This window comes from Cryptotermes secundus, unplaced genomic scaffold, assembly GCF_002891405.2.
Source record: "Cryptotermes secundus unplaced genomic scaffold, Csec_1.0 scaffold67, whole genome shotgun sequence".
NCBI lineage: Eukaryota > Metazoa > Arthropoda > Insecta > Blattodea > Kalotermitidae > Cryptotermes > Cryptotermes secundus.
In genome coordinates, this window is record NW_019720560.1 from 25,843 (window position 1) to 48,174 (window position 22,332).

The 22,332-nt window shown below is 42.8% G+C and overlaps 1 protein-coding gene across 3 annotated transcripts in view; it reads left to right on the top strand.

The window, feature by feature from the left end:
• LOC111867947 (synaptotagmin-7) overlaps positions 1-22,332 on the top strand; it is a 980,264-nt gene that overhangs the window by 25,787 nt on the left and 932,145 nt on the right. The window lies entirely within an intron of this gene.

Sequence of the window (22,332 nt, forward strand, 5' to 3'; positions counted from 1 at the left end):
ATAGAGAGAAGAGTAATGCATGTAGCATATTGGAGGGAAATGAAGACCTAGACGTATGGGAGGATAATATTAAAAAGGATCACAGAGAAAATGGTTGGGTGGTTTGGACTGGATTCATGTGGATTAGGATAAGGGCCAGTTGCATGAACTTTCTGGTTCCATAATATGTTTGGAATTTCGATGAGTTGCTGAGCGACTGGACTCTGATGCATGGAGTTAGTTACTTACTAAGGTACAACAATCGCACCGTTTCACAGTGACAACATTTTCTAGCTTTGAAAGACCAATGAACGTTGGCTAATGTCACAGATATGTTCGCCCCGGTACTTTTACGTCAGTGCTGACGTAATCCTGCGTGCCGACGGACGATTGATGCATTAGAAACGCACCCAGTACCTGCAGAATGGTTGACCTGACCTTGACACAAATGTTGCCCCAACATGAGAACGACATCTTACGTGATATGCAAAAACGCGAGAGCTATTCACTCCAGAAAGTGCACAAGAACTTGCAGTGTGTGTTACCAACTTCATGGAGCTGAGCCCTTCTTGAAAAAAAAAAAAACATATTATGCAGTTACTCAAGAACTTCCCAGCATTTTATGGAGCCACAAAGTTCATTACCGTGTTCACAAGAGCCCTCCACTGGTCCCTATCATCAGCCAGATCAATCTAGTCCATATCAACCCCATCCTATCTCTCTCTGAGATCCATTCTAATATCCACCCACCTACGTCTTGGTCCTCCTAGTGGTCTCTTTCCTTCTGGCTTTCAGCATTTGTCACTCTATTAAGAGTATTTCAGTTTAAAATTAAAGCAGCAAACGGAAACGACATTTCCTGTGTTTTCTCACTGGTTTCGGGAATTGAGTAAATCAGGTGGGGTTAGTGAACAATGCAGGTGTCTGGAGTCGCTTTACTGATCTGGACAGTATAATTGTCGATATATTTCTTATGACCACTGAATGAAAGTACGAACATTATGCAGAAAATAAGGATCACGTGTTCTTGGGGTCTTCGCGGTTAGATATTGATTTTCGTTGCAAGATCTGCGTTTGTGAGTGCAATTTGTTGTAATGTCTGAACAAATTTTTTAGTGCTGTGTCGTTTCACTTCGTTTTTCTCTTCGGCTTGTCTTATGAGAAGGAGCAGGAATTGTCTACTTCAGAGTCCTCACATGAGATCCCTGCCAAGGCACCCACCGGGAGAAGTGTAGATCAGTGACTCGGAAATTCACATTTTCTCTTTCTCTCGGGATCATCTGCTATTGAAATTAATAGGAAGCAGCTCCTTCTGCATTCAGATTCTGAACGTCGGATATATTATCCTTGGGAAACAGGGAGTACCTTAGTCAGTTAAGTGACGACTTGCAGACAGATGAGCGGGGCTCGATTCTTGGAAAGGCTTAAAGCTTTCCTTCTCTGAGAAAGGCTTCCCAGTCGTACCTGAGGCTGTATCCCGGGACATAAGTGAGACTGAAACCTAAAACTAGTGACGCATCTTCATGCCACGTAATAAAAGTACAGAACAGTTTACTGTTGTACTCTTGGTGGGTACTTTTAAATATCGTATTAATTACTGGATTATTTTAGTTGATAATTAATTTCACTTTGTAGTATATTATTTGAGCATATAAATGATTTTCTGCCACATTCCAGGCTGTATTTTATTGAAATTGAGGGATAATTAATCTCTATGGGAAATAACTTTTCTAATTTTTATGACGGAGAATTTTCTTTAAAAGCTCAAACTTTCCTCAGACATCGCAGCTTCTTTCGTCCACAGGATACTCTAAGAATCTGCTGCTATCCATTCGCTGTACGTATGTGTTAACTACGTTTTGCCGTGTAATCCTGCACTTATTTCCAATTAAGGGAAAATATTTTTAATTAGTTTCCTATTCTCTTATTACTTGGAGGAAGCGGTCATGTAGTTGGTTCAGGCGCTGTGCTACAAGCCAGAAGGTTGCGGGTTCTATTCCCCTGGCTGGAAGACCGAGGGGTCGGATTTCGAGTCCCTGTAGGATCAAGAATTTTCTCTTCACGTCGTCCACATCGATCTTGGGATCCACCCAACATCCTATCCAATTTGTACCGGGAACTCTTTCTCCGTGGGTAAAGCGGCCGGGGCTTGAAGCTGACCACTCACCTCCAACTAGTGCCGAGGTCAAGAAAATGTGGACTCCCATGTACCTTCATGGTATAGTGCTTAATTAGTTAAGCACAGGGAGAACTTTACCATACTAATTCTTACAGCCGGACTATGGACCCGGAGTCGACTCAGCCTCTAAAGGAATGATTACCGCCATCTGTGAGTCGATTTTCTAGCAAATGTGGGAGCCTAGACGTCTCGCAGCCGTATGGACCTCCACGGCCTATTTATAGGGGTACTTTTACCTCTTAACTTATTACGTCATTACTATTTATATTCAGTAGAAAACGTCAGGACATCTTCGGGTATCCATGGTTACAAGATGAACATTTGTCGAGGAAAGGACGCTCATGTACAGATAACATATTAAGTAGCAAAGAAATCAAAGAAAGGGAACGGATGTGTTTTCGGATAAGTTGAGTAATTGTGAACGGTTTAATTTTATCTTCGTATCACTACACCAAAATTCTTTGCATTGATTCTAGATATACATGCACAGCGATGTTAACAATCGTGAATTGCACCACAGTAGCGTGATGTAGTGACTGCTGAGTAATTGCGCAATTCCATTGTACGCTTCCCTTCCGAACAGACTTCGTTCCAAAATTTAACACTTATACGCGTATGTTTGAAAGTACGTTCATGTTGAGTGAGGGCTGCAAATTAAATGTGATTGACGCTTTCTGTTAATTTCAAAGATTTCATAAACATGGCGGAAACTTCCGTTTCTATGAGCATATGTGTGGGAACGAGACGAAAGTCGACCTGGAGTAACAAAGCGAAAGCAGATAGCTGGATTTAATATAATCAGTTTATGTTCGACTTTGTTGGATTAATTAAATGTCATCAGGTGTAATTTTATTGGGCTTTTGTAGCGTTACCTGCATGGTGAGCAAGAGTTACAGTATAAATGGTTTATGTTTACTGTTTGAAGCTTTGTAATTTGAAAAACACATACTGCTTCCTATCCAAAAATTCACGTTATTATATTTTAGACAACGGAAAGGAGTTGTTTGGGTAAATATTGTGAACATAGAAATACTTTTGCCTGCATGTTGAGTAAAATATTGTGAAATGACGCCTGAAGGCCGGTATAGTGGAGACAGATGATACGTTTATTGCTAGGCAATGCCTGAACTGATCGTCCTGGAACTTGGTAGGGCTATAATTTTTGTTGGAATACGAAAATAAACAGTAAAATTTTATTACACGTAGGATAATTATTCGTGCTGTACATCAGTTTCAATCACAATAAATGAGCACATTGCGTTCTGCAGTGTTAGTGTGTTTCTACTGTGATACTTCGTATAACCGTACACACTAATGTGTTTCTCGTGCTTGCAATTGGTGGTGTTAATTAAATTTCTTAATGCAGTACCACGCAATGGAACTGCTATGCCTTCTGTCACACCGCCATATTTGTCTGTCCAGCTCTTCCGCCATAGTTCCCGTACAGTACTGCAGTCTCTGGTTGAGCCTCTTTGTAATTCATTATATTACCCCCCCCCCATATATGTAGTTGGACATCTGCGCTCGGTGGGTTTGAAGCGGTCAAAAGGAATTAAAAAAACACGGGCTATTTTGAAAGAACTGAGCTCGTTAGATCTCTTCAGAACATTTCAGAGTCCAGTGAACAAGGAAACTCAGCTTGCAGTTTCTATCAAAGTCAGCCCGTGCGTGATTCACACCGCCTGACTGTCAACAGAACTGGAGCCACGCTACGTTGCCCTTATCATTCAGCATGCCAAGAATGACGAGCGTGGGCCATTAATGTGCTGAAAGGACAAAGAATTCAATTCTATGGAGTTGAATTTTGTGTACGCGTGTATGTAGGAACCAAAAATTCTGATGTTTTTGTAGGAAGCATCACGAAGGACAGTTTACGGGTCCCTAATTATCGAGAACTCGACATTTACTGCCTTTTAACGGAGTAGCATTCTTCAGTGCCTTTTAACGGAATGTGTTTCTATTAAATGTACCCCTTCTCCAATCAAGGCCGTGCTTATATATTGTAGCGTATAGAGCCGTTGTTATGCAACAACCGCGAGATGGGAAGATGTACCAGGGCCGTTTCTGAGCAACAGCTTGGTAAACACGTTCCCGTTGCTAGGCAGCACACTTTTAATAATATAACAGTTGGACTACAACAATGGAAGAGCAGTGTTTTTTATGTGGTCCGTTCCGAAATATTATAAGCGAGGGACAAGGTTAGAAAAGGAAGTCTCAAATCTGAGACAGTAAAGGCCAGCAGCATATACAAAAGACAGACCCGGCCTCTCGTCAGAGAGGGCGCCACACAAAAAGAAGACCGAAACTGTCAAACAGTAATAAATATCTGGTCATAGGTCGCAGATGGGACTCGACACCAAGACTTACTGATTGACCGTCAGTCGCAATGTGACCTTGACTTTGAATTTGGTTTTTCACGGGAGTCTGTGAAGAAAGAACTTGAACCGGAGGCAGAGAAATAGCAGTTGTTGGAGCCATTACAAGGAAACGTCTAGTAACAGAGTGAGAACACTTGGCTGTGTGCTCTAGTGAACTGTAGAGTGTAAAAATAGCGGTAGTATTATACACGATCTGTTAAGTAGTCAATAAATCCATCCACCAATCCAAACCTCGTCTGTAGTCACACACTACATAAAATAATTCATATTTAAAAATCTAAAATTATTCTAAATTAAAAACAATATGTCTTTGAGTTCTGGATTTTCTCCCAAAGTAGTATTTAGTCATAGCCTCTTATATGTTGCATACTACGTGTGCCCACGTGTTTGTTAGCCACAGGACAAAAATATTTTCATTCAGTAGAATGGTGTTCGCCGATCACGGTAGCCGAGCGGTCTAAGGCATGCACTGTCTTCGCTCGCTCGGAAGCCGGGATCGTGGGTTCGAATCTCACTCAGGGCATGGATGTTTGTGTGCGTTTTTCTGTGTTTGTCTACAGGTAGAGGCCTTGCGACGAGCTGATCGCTCGCCCAAGGAGCCCTACCGTATGTGTGAGATCTAGAAAAACCGAAGTGAACGGAGTTCATGGAGGTAGGCCTAGGCTCACTGGTGCTGTAGTGCCAAGGAAGGAAGAATTGTGTTCATGAGGCACTGTGTCTCTTGGACTGTTATATTTTTAACTGTACCGGAACGGTCACTTCGATAATGTGTCAGTAAACAAGCAGCGGTCCCAACAGTAGGAGTGCTGTCTCCCGACATATGACAGCCTGAAGTCTGGTAGAAGTTTGTACACATTTCGGAGGAACGTACTACCACCATCTTCATAGTCGACGCGTTATGCCGTGGTCGCTACTTGTCGCCTTGCTTGTGATTGTCTTGAGTTTCTACGCTCAAGAAGAGGCAAAACGCCGTTGAGCAAGCGTACTGCATCAACCTCAAGACACAATCATCACCATGAGGATTTCAGATATCACAAGTAGCCTCAGTTTAGCGCGCGGCTGGTAAGGATATTGTGACAGAACTTGAATCATTTCAAATTCCTTTCACATTCGAGGAATCACGGGTTCTAACACGCAACGTGGCAGGAAATTTGCTGATTCGACGATTGGAACACTGGAATTTTTAGAGGCAATTAGAGGGAGTTTTAACTCATTGTATCCTACGAACATGTTACATTAATTTTTCTTTGGCACTACAGCCCCAGTGGGCCTAGGCCTACCTCCATGAACTTCTCCGTTCACTTCGGTTTTTCTAGATCTTACACTTTCGGTAGGACTCCTTGGGCGGGTGATCAGCTCGTCGCAAGGCCTCTACTTGTACACAAACACAGAAAAACGCACACACAAAAACTAAACATCCATGCCCTGAGTGGGATTCGAACCCACGATCCCGGTTTCCAAGCGAGCGAAAACAGTACATGCCTTAGATCGCTCGTCTACCGTGACCGGCCATGTTACATTTTACCAAGCATAAAATTAAATAAACGATGTTATATAGGTACGCTCACAAAAGCGCAGCAAACCAAGATATAAAATATTTTGCACAAGATTTATAGATATTGTAGCATGTAGATTCATTGCTAAGTAATGACTCTTTAAACAACTCCCGTTGCTAGGCAACACGTTCCATTTACGCACCAATGGACTAACCAGGAAGCGGTGTTCTCTACGCGTTCTGTGCCACAGCTGTGCCATGCAACAATAGAAGAACTGTTGGAACGGTGTTTTCTGTTCTGTTCGTGCCGTTATGTTATAAGCAGACATTGAGGAGTTAGTTCAGTTAAGTGATGAATAGTTGGTTGGTTAGTGAGTGAGTTAGGGGACTGCTGTGGATCATCCCTTGTGAGCCTTTGCTTTTAGAAACTTGTAGCTGAGGCACTGGGACAGTTCGGAAACCCAGAGTAAGGGGAGCGTCCGCCGTTTGAAGCCGTTACCAGGCAACAACCGGCGAAGATACAACAACTTTAGGAGAATTTGTACTTGCTCTAGGGAATTGTAGACCGCGTGAATTAGCGTTAACGCCATTGTTACTTATATTTACGATATGGAAGTGGTCAATAAATCCGATTACCAATCCAAGCCCCTGCTATAGTCACCCATACATTTGGCAGTAAATTTTTTATGTTCCCGCATAACTACATATTTCACATACAAGGTTGCAGTTATTAAGCCAAGGGAAATATGTAACATTTGTTACTCCCATATTTTTTTTAAATACTTGTTATTCTCCATGACTGATGTTCTCTAGGAACGTTGGTGTTCTTTGCGACAGATGTCCATCCTTCTCTATTATTCATCCGTTTGCTTTCATCTCTTTCGTCTGTCGAAATTCATTCTCTTCGTCCTACAGCCACCGCAGTCAGGGAATTTCAATTTTTGTTCTACTTTTTAAATTACTTCAAGAATTTTCCTATCAGCCCTACTTTTCTGCATTATAATCACACATCTCAAGCATTATAGCCTCATGTCTTTGGTGGGAACTACCAGATTGAGGTTTTATGCAGTTCTTTCAGATGCTGGTTAGTTCATAAGAAAATTTCTGCAATAAACGTTGCATGTTTTTCAAAGCCTGTCAGTACACGAACCGTAAGATATGCGGCGAAGGGTTTTAGTTCCTACGGAGCATTCGTCGCGTCACCATATTTGTGTTGTTGACATAAAGGCTTCGAGAGGGTGTGGCTGTCAATGGAATGCAGTTTATACCGTTTCGCGACTCACTGTCACATATTGTCAGTCACATTGACGTCTGTAATAGAATACATAAGCTTATGAATACAGTTCTGGGTTATTTTGGCATGGAACTAAAATTAGACCTACGACAGGAAACGCGTTGTTCCGTGAGTTCAAGGTGAACCAATATTGGCTTGGAAGTTACCTGTTTAATGGGATGTGATGTTCGAAGCTCCAGGTGTTAGTAACTCTGCACGGTAGAACAAATAACATTTACCTCTCAGCTCAGTATGGAAGGTTGTTCCGAGGAAGTGACTTTGCATTTTGCAAATGAATTCAAATATTATGAAATTAGAACGAGACGCTAAATAGGACGGAGTACAGTCTGGGTGAAAGTTTCCGCAGCTCTGTGTGTTAGTTACGTATTTTAAGGTACAAGTTGAAGCTAAACGTTTTAGAATTCTGAAAGTCTTGAAGCAAATTGTTATTACGAGAACAGAACAATTTGAGCTGATCAGAGTTCTTACCTATTTAAAGTACAGGTGTTAGGTAAAACTAAATAATTGTGAATAACTGCCGGTAAGACGTAGGGAGGAATGAAGGTATAGCTTCATCATTCTTGACCTCAGCAAGTGGTTAGCTGGTTAGATAGAATGCTTATGGGGTTGTAGTTGAGGAACGAATTTTGTTACTCGAGAAATATCTTCTCCATTATTTTCTGGTACACTGGAGAGCATGGTGGAGTCGGGACAGCGCAACCAATGAATTTACTGGCTACGGTCTGCTTGATCAGAATTAGATTATGGGCTATGGGCAGGACATTTCTATTCGCCGTTACATCCGGATTTGTGCTTCGGCCCGTCCAGCCTTGTAACCAGTGGGTAGCGGGATCTGTTCCTCGGGGTCCAAAGAGGCGGAACAGTGAATTGAGTACTCGCCTCCGTCTAGTAACGCAATCCCTGCGCTAGATTAAGCACCATATCATGAAGAATTGTGGGGGGTGGGGTGGGAAGTAAACTTCGGCACTAGTTGGTGAGTGGTCGGCTTGAAGGCTCCGGTCATTTTACCCTCGGAAAAAAGAGCCCCCTTACCCATTCGCGGAAAGGATGGGTGAACCTCACAATTTGCCTGACGCTACGGAAAAGAGAAAACTATGACCTTGCTCGGCAGTCGAAAGCTGACTGCCCGGTCGTCCACTGTGTAGTCTGATCGCTATATCGACTGAGCTGTAGCGCCAAGATTACGAATGCATGAAATCCTGCCTCCACTGCCACTATACACCTGCGCCATCGCGATGTGGTACACGCACCGCAGAGCCATTGCCTTTTCATGATATCAATTCACAGACGTTTGTAAGGTTATCAGACTGGACGCTTGCTCTGAAGGAAGAAAATACAGTTGTCTTGTTTGCAGACTAACACAACAAAATTTGTTCTAATGATGCAGATTGGGGAATAAGAATGTATATGAGAAGGAACTCAGCAAAAATTGTTGATTTCGTTAAATTAAGGAAGGTATGATAGGTTGGACATGTAACTCGCATGTTGATGCAGGTATCGATACAGAGTTTTATTAAACCACGTGTGAACCGGCCAATATGAAACCAAGCAGACTGCAGTATAACAACCAAACTTATTTGAGAATGAGTGGAAAACGCTAAGTTTCTTAAGACCGCTGTATTAGCTAAGTAACTGAACTTGCTCCATGGAGATTAGTCCTTCTTGAGAGGTCATCAGTTGCATTTTTCACCACTTTATGGAAGGCGGAAGTTCAGTACCATGTGTCACAAGAAACTTCAACTGGTCCCCATCAAGTGGTGTACAATCACATGATGTGTAAGTGGTGAGTTACCCTGTACTTGTCGGTTTCCCGCGTGTAAGTGAAGTATGTTCTGTTTCTCTTGTTTAGTGCTGTGAGTAACGACGGTAAAGTTAGTCTGTATTGAGAGTGGACATTTTAATGTTTTTATCTTATTTGTCATTTCCTTTAATTTTGATTTTCTTCATTTACGTGTATGTTGTATCCTGTCCTGTCCTTGCTATGAGCGTGTTGTTTCCCTTCTTTGGTTCTGTTGATGCTAACCCCTGTTTATGGTCAGTGTCACACACAAGAGAATGCAAACAACAGTGATGAATAAATGTTGTTATTTAAGTGAGAATAAACGTCTGTTCAACATTAAAGAATTGTGTTCTCACGTTACGGTTGACAGACATTACAAGAACAAGCAAAGCTACAGGTACATAATAACTACATTGTTTTGACTCAAAATTCATTATTCTAAATTGTGACATGATGGAAGATTTGTGTGTCCAAATTCATAATCACATCGGAATTGTTTGATTTTTTTTCGTATTGCTGTAACCTTGCTGTCTGGTGTAATTGTGCTTCTGCCCTACATTGTCTTACCTCACTGCACGTAAGTAGGATCAGAACCGTCGGCTTTTAATGTGGAAACCTGAAGATTTCTTCTAAGTGGCCCTATACACACCTCCCCTCTCCGTACTCGAATCTATCTATAAAGGCACATGTGCTGTTCTCACGTTGTGTTCAGCTGTCTTTTCATGCCCCAGACGCTTGTGGGGCGGCCCTGAAACGGTATAGTGCATTTACGTTCTGAGGACTTAGGTGTGTCTTGTAGTGAGCCAGCGTGACACTTTACCGATGACCAACATAAGCCATATCCTAGCTAAACTCTAACTAATGGATAGGGCGTATGTGTCAGTTGACAGCGTATGTCCGTCTTGACATAACGTAACGTATCTTGTGGCTTTCCCGTCATCACCTGTGGCAGACCGGAGTACACTACTGTGCTTTCAAAGTGACATTATTTTTGTCGTAATTTTCTGCAATAAAATATGGGGTGTATGTAGGGAATAGAATCAAAGCTCCACGCATACTGAAAATGGGCTGGCACTGTATCCTCTTTCACGCTCTCCATCCATATCCACCTCCGTGGGCTGCACGGGGGTCTGGGAGACAACTGCCGGCCATTGTAGCTTATGATAGTGGTTCTGACTGTACCGCTTCTTCTGAACTTAACGATTTCTACAAATACGTGTATGTAACAGTAGCTTTGGCAATAACTGGCTGCTCTTTGTTATGGAGAATTGTTTTCTGTGCGATAGGAATTTTTAAAAGTCATTTACATGAACATGATGCTGTAAGGCCCGGTCATCTCGACAAAAATATTCTTCATCTTTCCCTCCCTCCAAGCGCATGCTGCGATGGTTCCTGAGCTCGAAGCTCCTGCCACGAGATTCTCATGCAGCCCTCCTTAACTTCATTTGTTGTAATTGCCGCCAAATTGCTTTTCCAAATCATATAATTTCGCTGTAGTACAGAAAATCAAAATTCTGCAGCCATCATCTCAAGTCACTGCTTTTAACCATTTCAGCCTCTTCACTTTCCTACGACTTTTACCAAAAGGATGAGCGGGCGGAGTCTGAGAACCTCCAAGGAATATTACGCCTTCTCTCCTTCCCAGAATGAAATATCCCTTACTTCTCCTACGACTTTCCTTTCACATACTCCCTTAATTTATTGTCATCTGTATGAATGTGATTATAGACGGGGTTGGGATCTATAACTCGATTTATAGAACACTCACAGATCGGAACTACAAGTAGCTACAGCGCTATCGCTAATTCACACACTCTGCAGTTCACTAAAGCACGTACTAAGTCTCCTCGGTCTGGGTGTCTCTTCATCAGTCGTTGCCTGGTGACGGATCTCAACAATGTCCTCTGCTTCCGTGTGCACATTCTTAGCGGCTGGCGACTGTCCTACAACTGACTCTTACCAATTGTCCTGCTTGTAGCGTCTCGGCGCGGACCGCGCGCGCGCAAAAGAAAGAAAAACACCATCCTCTGTTGTTTTCGGTCGCTGCCTATCAACGGCCTGTACAGTCGCATAGCAACGGGTCTACATGCCACAGTATTCTTACTCTTCTCTATGACTTAACGGTTCGATGGGTGATTAAATGAATAATTAGAATGTAATACAAATGTTTACTTTCGGATATATTTGCATCCTTTGGTGTCTGACTATACATACGTACGGATATTACTGCCCTTTAAATTGTGAGCGACTGTTCCTTTGTTTCCGGTTAAACATACTCTTTTATCTTAACAAGACCGAGAACCATATGCATCAACTGTTTGTAGTTCTACGTTGATACTTGTTTAATACCTCGTGATTTACCGTTATTTGCAGTTTCATATATTCTGCCATGCTCATGAAGGTTTTCAGTTGGATTTGTGTTTCTAATTCAAATGCTATTACAGAACATCGGCCGTGTAATCCTCATTTTATGTTTTCTTCTCTGGGCACAGATATGCCTGCAGATTAAGCAAAAACTCGGTATTGGTGACGAGATGACTTATTTCTCATTCTGCAACAGTTATGAAAGCAGCACGTTGTGTTCTGCTTATAGTTTTGAGGAAATTCTATCTGCTTGTGGCATTTCCGTGACCTTAAAGCCGTCTCCCCAGGATCACCATTGCGGAATTCCCTAAGTGTTATAGCTCTCCTGTATGATTCTCCCAGATATTTCCTTTTCCTTTTGCACACATCTTCTGAAACAAAAACCAATGCCCGAACAAGTAGACCTATATTCCTTGGTTCCGTAACAGTGGGTCAAAATCCCCCAGGGGCTCGACCTACTCTAAGGGGATTCACCTGGATCTTGAGAATAATTTAAACATGGTTGTATCACATACAGTTTTGGTAAGTCAGCAAGAATTCATATGTGTGCTCTGAGAAAAGCACATACAGTCGGCGAAACATTTCGCATTTTTTAATAATTGGTCAGTAACTCCTCAGGGGCCCTTCAGCCTCTCATGTTAGACAGGATGCGTGTCGTCCTCCCGCGTGGCCGCAGGGCCTGCTTCGCTCCTGAGAGTATATAGGTTTTTAATTTATTGTTTCGTATGGACTCTGTAAACAGCGGCCGATGCTAGGTAGCGCCATTAACATGCACGCTGCCGTTTTGGGGCAACGGTTCGGTAAACACGTTCCCCTGGCATTGAAAACGAAATCAACAATAGAGCATTATATTCTCTGTGGTCCGTGCTGAGGTGTTATGTTCGAGGGACAAAGTTGATGACAGTTCAGTTCTCTATGCGAAGTTGTGAAGAAAAGAGTTAGTTGTAAGAGTGCGCTATTTAGAGCAGCATTTATGTGTGATAATTTGAGTGTGTAATACAGCGAGACTGTTATAGTTTATGTGTTAAAATCTGTTGCCAGGGAACGGCTAGTAGAGACTGTAATAGACTGAGGACTCTAATCTGTGAAATGTAGTCACGAGTCATGTGTATCAGTGGTCAATAAATCCATTCATAGTCCAAACTCTGTCGAGAGTAACCGTCACGTGACACTACTAAAACTACTGCTCTCAGCGTACAGCCGATAGAGACCAGGGAGTACATGTAGAACTACACTTTTCTCTGAACGTCAGAGATGACTGGATCACTCATAGTGTAGACGTGAAGGCATGCGGGGCCTTGTTCTGGTGATTGTTCAACTTCACGCTGCAGCCTACATCACTGCAGAGAAAAGAGTCTTAAGATTTGTGTATAACGGCGAATAAATATCTGAGGTATTTTGGACAAGAGGATGAAGTAAAGGGTTCCATTGTGAACCGAAATCTTTCCTTCCAGTGTTAGTATCTCATTAGATTGCACGATAGCCTCTATCCAGACACTGAATCTTTAGATCAGACTGTAGAATAAATCTGGGATATTTCATGAAGGTAACACGTAGAAGTTAAAAGCGTGTAGATTACATAGCAGGACCGCTGTATTTAGACTAGTAAGGAAGGCATGCCAGAAGGAAAGAGACCACTGGGAAGACCAAGGCGTAGGTGGGTGTACAATATTCAAATGGATCTAAGAGATATAGGATGGAATGGTATGGATTCGCTCAATCTGTCTCAGGATAGAGACCAGTGGTGGCCTCTTGTGAATACAATAATGAACCTTCGGTTTCCATAAAATGCTACGAAATTCCTGAGTAGCTGCAGATTTGGCTTCTCTTTAAGAAGGGCTCAGCTCCATAAGTGAGTAAGTGAGTGAGTAAGTGAGTAAGTAAGTAAGTAAGTAAATAAGTAAATCAGTAAGTAAGTAAGTAAGGAAGGTATGACGTTTAGCAATCCCTTCTTGCAAATGCACTTCTGAATCGTAACTCTTGAGTGTTTAAGTGTATGTCCACAAACCTGTACACTGTATTAGAGCTTTGTTTATGTCGTTTTTTTATTGTTAGTGGCGAGGGAATATGTCCCTTGTACCGTGGCCACTTCTAGCCTAATGTACCAGCCCCAGATGATAGGTGAGGGTGATTGTGGAGCAATTGGTGGAATGAAGATTGGCAGGGGAAACCGAAGTACTCGGAGAAAACCTGCCCCAGCGCCACTTTGTCCACCACAAATCCCACTTGATCAGACCCGGGATCGAACCCGGGCCACCGCGGTGGGAAGCCAGCGACTAACAGCTTGTGCCGTGGGCCGGCCTTTGTTTGTGTCATTACTATAAAATCAGAGACGGATGTTTTGAGAGGAGAGACATTGTTTCAAAGGGATGAGTCCTTGTTTGTTTAATGAGCTTACCATCTAAGGAGAGGTCACTTTAAAACCTTCAACACATATTTGCTTATTCCGAGACCGATGTATAGGGAAGATGAACAGGGATATAGTAGTCGGTGTAGCGACTAGCTACAGACTGGACAGCCGAGGGGTCGGAGTTCGGGTCCCGGTAGGATCAAGAATTGTCTCTTGTCCACGTCGTCCAGACCGGCTCTTGAGTCCACCCAGCTTCCTGTCCAATGTGCGTCGGAGCTCTTTCCCATGAGGTAAAGCGGCAGGGGCGTGAAGCTGACCACTCACCTCCATGTAGTGTCGAGGTCAAGAAAATATGGATCTATACATCCACTCCATCATACGCCTTCATGGCGCAGTGTTTAATTAGTTAAACACAGGGATAACTTTTACCTTTACCTTTAGTACAGGGAAGATAGGAGACCTACAGCAAGAAGTGCGTCGCAAAATATCCTCTTAATGGCTTCCTATTTATGGCCTCGGCTGGGCCAGGCTCCTAGAAGATTCGGCGCTGACTCAGCGCGTAGTGAATGTAGGATTATAGGCACACAATTAGTTTAGCCGTAATGACACGAAGTCTTATTTACTGAACTAACGAACCAGAGCCGATGTTCTCACACGTAATACTCGGAAAGGCTTTATGTGAGCCATATCGCTATCGCGCACGCGCGCATGCACACTCAACATGTTTGTTCTACGCGACTTGTTTACGGAAGTTTCCTGGCTCAAATCACAGTACCGTAATTTCATAGTGTATGGATATTGTTATTTACATAGCATCCAATTTTCGTCACTTGGCTGGGCGCTGTCTGTCAGTTTGTTGGAATGTCATTGTGTCGTTTCCATGGAAAGTAAGTACAAAACTAATCTCAATTTCGATGTAGCCAATCGAAGGCAACAGCAAACCACACTGAATATAAGTAGACCCTAAAGGGTTCTGACGATGGTTAATAACACTCAGAATTACTGGCTTTTTCGGACTTCATCCATCATCCGACATTCTAGAAAACTAGAGAACACAGCGTTTTGGAAACTGGATCTGTTTCCGTCCTCACCTAATGTGTTGGGTCCCATAGAAAGGTTAGCCTCAGGTACTAATTTTGGTTACACCGGTGGATGCCCTCGGTTTACACGTAAATTATACTGATTCTTAGTAAAACAGGACCTGAAGATGGCACATATGTGGCGAAACATTTTGTCTAAAAGAGAAATCCAGAGTTTTGTATTGTGCTATTGAGAGCTTGACGCTGACCCCTGAATATAAACTGCTCCAGACTTCTGTGCACTTTCTTCTGCAGAAAATTGAGTTCGGTGAATATATTTAATTTATGGCAGTGCAGCTAATCTTGTGTCACTCATATTCAGTTGATGAATGGAAGGGTATGAAGGAATGCTTCCCTTGTCGAAACATCGATAGTCAGACGTTGTCTGTTGTCGGGTTAGTTACGTAAAACTCCAGTCCTTCATGTGTGTCAGAGTCACCAGAACAAAACAACCAACTCGCGTTATTTCACATCTTAAAAGATCTCGGAATCCAATCACACCTAACTCCATGAAGCTGAGCCCTTCTTGAGAAGCCGCGAGTTACGCAGCTACTTAAGAACTTCCCAGCATTTTATGGAACCCGAAGGTTCATTATCGTGTTCACATGATCACTCCACTGGTCTATATCCTGAGCCAGATCATTCCAGTCAGTCCAGAACACCCTCATCCTATTTCCCTAACATCTTTTCTAATCCGCCTACTTTTTTGGCTTCATAGTGGTTTGTTTCCTTCTGATTTCCCCACCAATCTCCTATACGCATTCCTTTTATCTTCCATTCATGCTACATGCCCATCTCATGTCATCCTCTTGAATTTATCATTCTAATTATACTTGGAGAAGAGTACAAATTATGAAGCTCCTCGTTATGTAGTTTTTTCCACCCTCATGTCACTTTGTCTCTCTTCGGTCCAAATATGTTCCTCAACACCCTGTTCTCAAACACCCTCACTCTATATCCCACCTTAATGTCAGACACCAAGTTTCACACCCATACAGAATCACACACGAAATTATAGTTTCACCCAATAATACCTATACACATTAGAAGCAATCCTATTTTCCTTGTATGGGCCACGAGTTTGGCCTTGTGACTGGCGGACAAAGCTTTCAACATGGGAACCAGGATGTAAGACCCGACTGGGTGATGTGTTACGACTGTACCGAAAATATGTTTTCAGTATTCTTTCGTGCCCCCCGATTTTCACACCTTTCCTTACTACCCAGGCATCGCCCCCAATATTACGAATCATAAAGGGACGACATCTCGCCTTCTAACGTTATATCGCCAGTCCTGATATCTGCCAGCAACAAATTTAATTTGTGAAGTCATCCTATTTACGTAAAGCAAACAATATTGTTTCCGTGTGCAGAGCTGAGAAATATACCATGCCTCTTCATGGCAATACTACTGTATCGTGGCATTCAAATCTGTTGCTCGGCAACGACCACGAAATAAGCGATTATATAATAGCCGTTTCTAGGTAACGGCTCCGCCAACCGACACGAACGCAACAATCAACGGCGACAAGAGGTTACAATAATGGTAAACTGTGTTTTCTGTGTGGTCCGTTTCGAGATGTTATACGCAGGATAAGTTAGGAGCAGGAGTTAAGTATAAGAATCTTTAACTTGGCGGCGGTCAAGCATAAGACCGTACAAGTGACTAGACTACGGTTGTAGCGGAAGCTACTAGAAATAAGGCATAGTCTGCTGTACTGAGCCTGGACTGACAGAGGCCTTGTATATATTTTACGTGCGTATATACGTAGGGAAGTCAAAAATTATCCGCACTCTTGTTTTTCCAATCCATATACACAAAAGTAGGGGTTGAGCAAGTACTTAATTTTTCTATATAGTCTCCTCCCTTTTCGATGCACTTGGTCCAGTGGTCCAAAACCTTGCGTATTCCCTCCACGAAGAAGGTTTTCGGTTGGTCTCGCAAACATTTATGCACCGCTTCTCCCACTTCTTTGTCCGTAGAAAATCAAAAACCTCGTAAAACATCTTTGAGCGGTCCAAAGTGATGATAGTCGGAAGGGGCGAGATCTGGGCTGTAGGCAGGGTGTTCCAGCACCCCGAAACGGTCTGGCCGTCCTTGTGTGTGTGTGTGTTCATTGTCATGCAACAACAACACTTTCTTCGGCAATAGGCCTCGGCGTTTGGTGCGAATTGCTGGCTTCAGATTGTTGGCCAGCAAGTCACTGTATCTTGCACCGTTGATCGTAGACCCTTTTTCCAGGTAGTCTTCCAGTATAGGCCCTTTGAGCCCCCAAAAAAGGTTAGCATCACCTTTCCCCCGAAAGACTGAGTCTTGAATTTCATCTTCGTTTGCGATCCCGGCTGTTTCCACGCCATGCTCTGGCTTTTGGATTCTGACTCATAGTGATGAACTCACATATGAATTTCAGCCCCTGACACACCTTCCAACCAGAGAAATCGGATCACTATTCTTTGTTAATCATTGGTGCACACTGCTAGCAGAGCGGCCATGTTTACACTGTCACAGCATCAAGGAAAATGATGCGATCAAGGTAAAACTTCAATCACATGACCACAGTAGTACCAACTCTAACAATGCATGCGTAGGAGGCAGTGTAACAAACCTAAAGATGTGTTATGGAGAAAGTGCGGATAATTTCTGACTTACCCTCGTACATTTATTAACATGTTTAACATGTAAAATGTAAATATCCTTTACGTTATGACAAATGACTGACTACTGTATACAATGACTCTGATAAAAGACAGACCCGTCCTCTCATCAGAGAGAGCGCTCCACAAAAACAAGACCGAAACTCTCAAACAGTAATAAATATTTGATCTTAAGCCCCAGATTGGGCTCGACACCAAGACTGACTGACTGACCGACCGTCAGTCGCGGTGTAACTTCGACTTCGACTTTGAGCTGGAGTTATTGAGTTAGACACCTGTAGTTCAGTCGTTGTGAACTGTTGCTGCGAGAAGCTGGTAGCTGAGGAAGGGGACGGTCCGCTGTTGAAAGCCGTTACCAAGCAACGGCTAATGAAGATTAACAGACTGAGAAGACTTAGTGTGCCCTCTAGTGGTTTGTAAAATGTAGTAACTAGTTATATGTGTACAATAAATCCGAGTACCAATCCAAACCCCGTCTGTAGTCACTCCGTCGCGTGACAATATATACACTAAACTATGCTTTCCCCAAACGTGGTCCGCAGAATGCCACATATTCTCGAAGTTGAGTTAATATTTCACTGCCTTAATACGTATATCACTACATTAATCAGAGCACAATACAGCTACGTCTATCGTGCAAGCCGCTGCATTAAGAGTATAACACATGCATTCTGTAACACTTCTGCTAATGTGCCCCATGTTACCGTATCGATCATACAGTAAAGACTTTCTGATCACAAAGCAATCCCAGCTAGAGTCTGGCGTCCATACGTGGCCTCTGCGCCATTATTGCTTGTATCATTGTTTATTTAACGACGCATATCAGTTGCGAATGTGTATGGATCAATAACTGAGAATGGTGCGTGAGGAACCAGGACTCGCCCGGAACGGATGGAACTATGAAAGGACTCCTAATCTTGTAGCGGATTCTGAGAGAAGTTTGCAGTGCTTGCGACGTGTAATTGGACTAGATGAAACAAAGGTGCACGAAAATGTTTGAAAGCGAGTCAGAAAGTGGAAGAAACGTTTGGATGCTTAGACTGAGATGGCTCTAATATGTTCAGAACATTTTATGAGAGCTGGGAGGAGCACTTGGAGGCAGGCAGGAGGCTGAAGAGATTCAGCAGGCAGGAATGGGTGTCTGTATAAGAAGGCAAATATGCCAAGACTACAACAGACCCAAGAAGTAAGGCAGGAACTTCTAAGCTGCAGCAGTGAATAGGCTCAAAATTGAGCTAGAGAACGAGAAGAGGTCCATGTGAAAGCAAGTCACCGCGTCATAGTTACATGCTTGCAGAGACTGAAGAGTATCGCTGAACATTTCAGTCAGAAGAACTTACTTCTCTTTCGAAGACAGTACACAGGGCTTCCTGAATACGATATAAGAAAGTTACTAGCTAAACCTCTTTCTATCTGTTTGGTCGATTTGACGTTCTAAATCTTTGAAGGTATTTGAGATTTTTTTTTGTATTGTACAGAGTTTCCAAATGTAATATTTAAGCTTCCTTCTTTGGTCGGAGTTGTTTGCGTGGATATTCGCTCTCTCACGGTTCAGTTTAGTAAAACATCATACGCAGTGATATAAATGAAAGTATCTTCTCAAATGAAGTAGCATATTAGCCTTGTTTGTGATGCATCGCATACTTGGAGCCGTGATGTTTTTAATTGGATACGAGGGAGAGTCAGTAAATTTGTTCCAAATGGCTATACAACGTAAAACATATGATATTCAGACCTGTAAAAATCACTTCTCGACATATCCAACGCCAATATTGATACACTTGCCCCATCTCCTTACCAGTTCTTCGAAAACCTCAGCGTACAAGTCTTTTGACTGTTGTCTCACCCACTTCCGCAAATTCGTTTCAACCTCTTCGTCATCACCGAAACTTTTTTCACCAAGGTGGAACCGAGTTCCGTGAAGAAGACTTCCCACTGTAAGCAGGGAACATTTATCTTCTAATATTCTTTGCAGTGAGTCGTTTCGCCAACAGAAAGCTGTTTTTCGGTAGTATACCCCTCAAGAACTTTCGCCATCTTGCCTGCTAAAATAGCTTCTGCCGGTCACGGTAGCCGAGCAGTCTAAGGCATCTACTGTCTTCGCTCGCCTGGAATCCGGGATCGTGGGTTCGAGTCCCACTCAGGACATGGATGTTTAGTTTGTGTGTGCGTTTTTCTGTGTTTGTGTACAGGTAGAGGCCTTGCGACGAGCTGATCACCCGCCCAAGGAGTCCTACCGAATGTGTAAGATCTAGAAAAACCGAAGTGAACGGAGAAGTTCATGGACGTAGGCCTAGACCCACTGAGGCTGTAGTGCCAAGGGGAAGGGGGGGTGGAATAGCTTCTAAACTTGCGTACGGGAGTCTGCTACTTAGACTTTCGTGCAGGGGGACTGTGCTACTTCCTAGTGCTACACGTAGCAGAAGTCAGTTACAATTGTTTACTACCATTTGTGACCTATTTACTGACTCTTCCCCTTAAATAAGCAAACCATAAATGTGATTTCACCTCTGGCCCTTGCTCGAATATCACCTCAGTTTTTCTTCAGATTATTGTAGCGCGGCGCCTGTGGGATTCCTTTTATTTTGAGTCTTACAGTCACGCAGCGGTTTATTTTGTGTTTTGATAGGTCCTGATATCAGGGAAGAAGAAACGTCCATAGAGAGATTCTTTTAGCTTTTGTTGGTGATAGTCATGGCTCTGACCCCTTTCCGCCTGTCTTTCTTCTTCCAGCATTTCCTCTGCTTCTTCCTGTGGGTCACACTGTCACTTCCCAAAAATACTTTATTTCGTCAGGCCGAAGTTTCTTGCCGAAAGCTGTGCTTCAGAACGACTGACCATTCCGTGAGAAGGATCTTCTACACATGTCTAAAATGGCTGATTCATTATAACTACATCTCGTGGATAACACCCATTATCTCAGGTATATTTACGGTACACGACGTTTCGGCGTTGGTTCTGCCCACGTATTTGGATGATCAGTTGTGATTATATAAATATATTTACCGTTATTTATAATTTGCACCATCTGTCTGAAAAGAACGACATAAACGTGTGACAAGCTGAAATATTTCAGTTTGTTAAAAGTAATTAATAGTATGATGTATTTTGTAAGAGCCAGAGTAGCTGAGTCGGTACAGCGACGGACTATGGGCTGGAATGTCGGGGTTAAATTCCCGGCAAGGGTAAAATTCTTGTCTTCTCCACACTGTCCAGACCGGCCCAGACTCATATCCAGTGGGCACCGGTGGCTATTTCCACGGGAGTAAAGCGGCCGGAGCATGAAGTCCTGACCGTTCGCCTCCATTCACTGTCGATGTCAATAATGATGGAGCTGTGCCTTCAATCCCATTACGTCTTCATGGGATACTTAATTAATTAAGCGTATGGAGTACGTTCTTTTTTGCTGTGTTGTTTTTATCATCACAACTTTGAGAGACAAAAACAAACGGTTATCTTAGTAACAAAAGCAACCACAGACAACGCTCAGCTAGCGAGAAGAAATTTTATGTTCGCAGCCTGTAAATGTCTGTATTAGTGATGCTCCAGTGGCCTGCAACTGTGTGCATCTGCAAGGAACATTGACTACCCAATGACATATGCCCACTCATAATACGACTGCATGTTCAGAGGGACAGATTCTTGCATGCCGGGGACTAAACATAGGGGAACAGCTCACAGCTGAAACAGTTCACTGTAAGTATGAGCTGATCCGATACGTAGGGAGTAATTGTAATGGATTTTAAAAGTTCTGGAACGTTTTTACCGAACGTGGTAAGTGAGCTGTGACCGCTGCCATGTTGACAGTTGAGTTGTGCCTGTCAGAGACTCTATTCCGATTGAATTCATCCTGTGGTAATGTCATGATATTACTCTCAGTCAGTATTGTAGCGTGTCTGGGCTACTGAAGACGCCGTTCGGATTGGTAATGGGTTTATTAACTTGGTTACACACTCTCTTTTAATTATAATCAAATAGAGCACTATCGCTGATTTACAGTACAGTATATTGAATGTAAATATCTGGTTGTTCGTATCACTGAGTTAATCTTCTCATTATCCAATCAGCTTAATTGCATTGACTGATATTGGAAACAGTAGACAATAATCGCCTTATCATTTCATGGGTGTGAAACTTGGTCTGTAACATTAAGGGAGAAACATAGACTGAGGGTGTTTGAGAACAGGGTGCTGAGGAGAATATTTGGACCGAATAGGGTTGAAGTGAAGTTGCTGAAAACTGCACAGTGAGGAGCTTCATAACTTGTACTGTTTGCCAAGTGTAATTATAATGGTCAATAATAATTAGCGATTAATGTAAGCAGTGAAAGCGAAATATGTGTTTGAAATACTTTTGCCATTTCGATTATTTTGGATGCTTATCTATTTCAGGTACAAATATGCTCACTCTTTCAGAAGGCAACCGTGAAACTCCGGCTGAAATAGCTAGCGAATGGTAAACTTGATACCTGAAAAGAGAGAATACTGTGGAATTCAGCTCAGATTTCAGCCAGGCCTATAGACTTTTTATCCATAAATACTTTCGTAATTCTGGGTACCTATGGTTGCAAGTCGTTTCGTGATATGGGTGGCCGAACCCTGGTAGCCATGTTCGGTGGCGTCTGACTCCGTCCTCTTCGGGGGTTCTTATGTTTTACTTTCTTATTTGGGATTTTGGATTCAGTGACGTCATTTTGGCGATAATGTGATGAACAGTTCTTAAAAAGGTACAGATGGGCCATGGTTAGTTAAATTGGACGCAGGCGATGCTAGTGGGACAG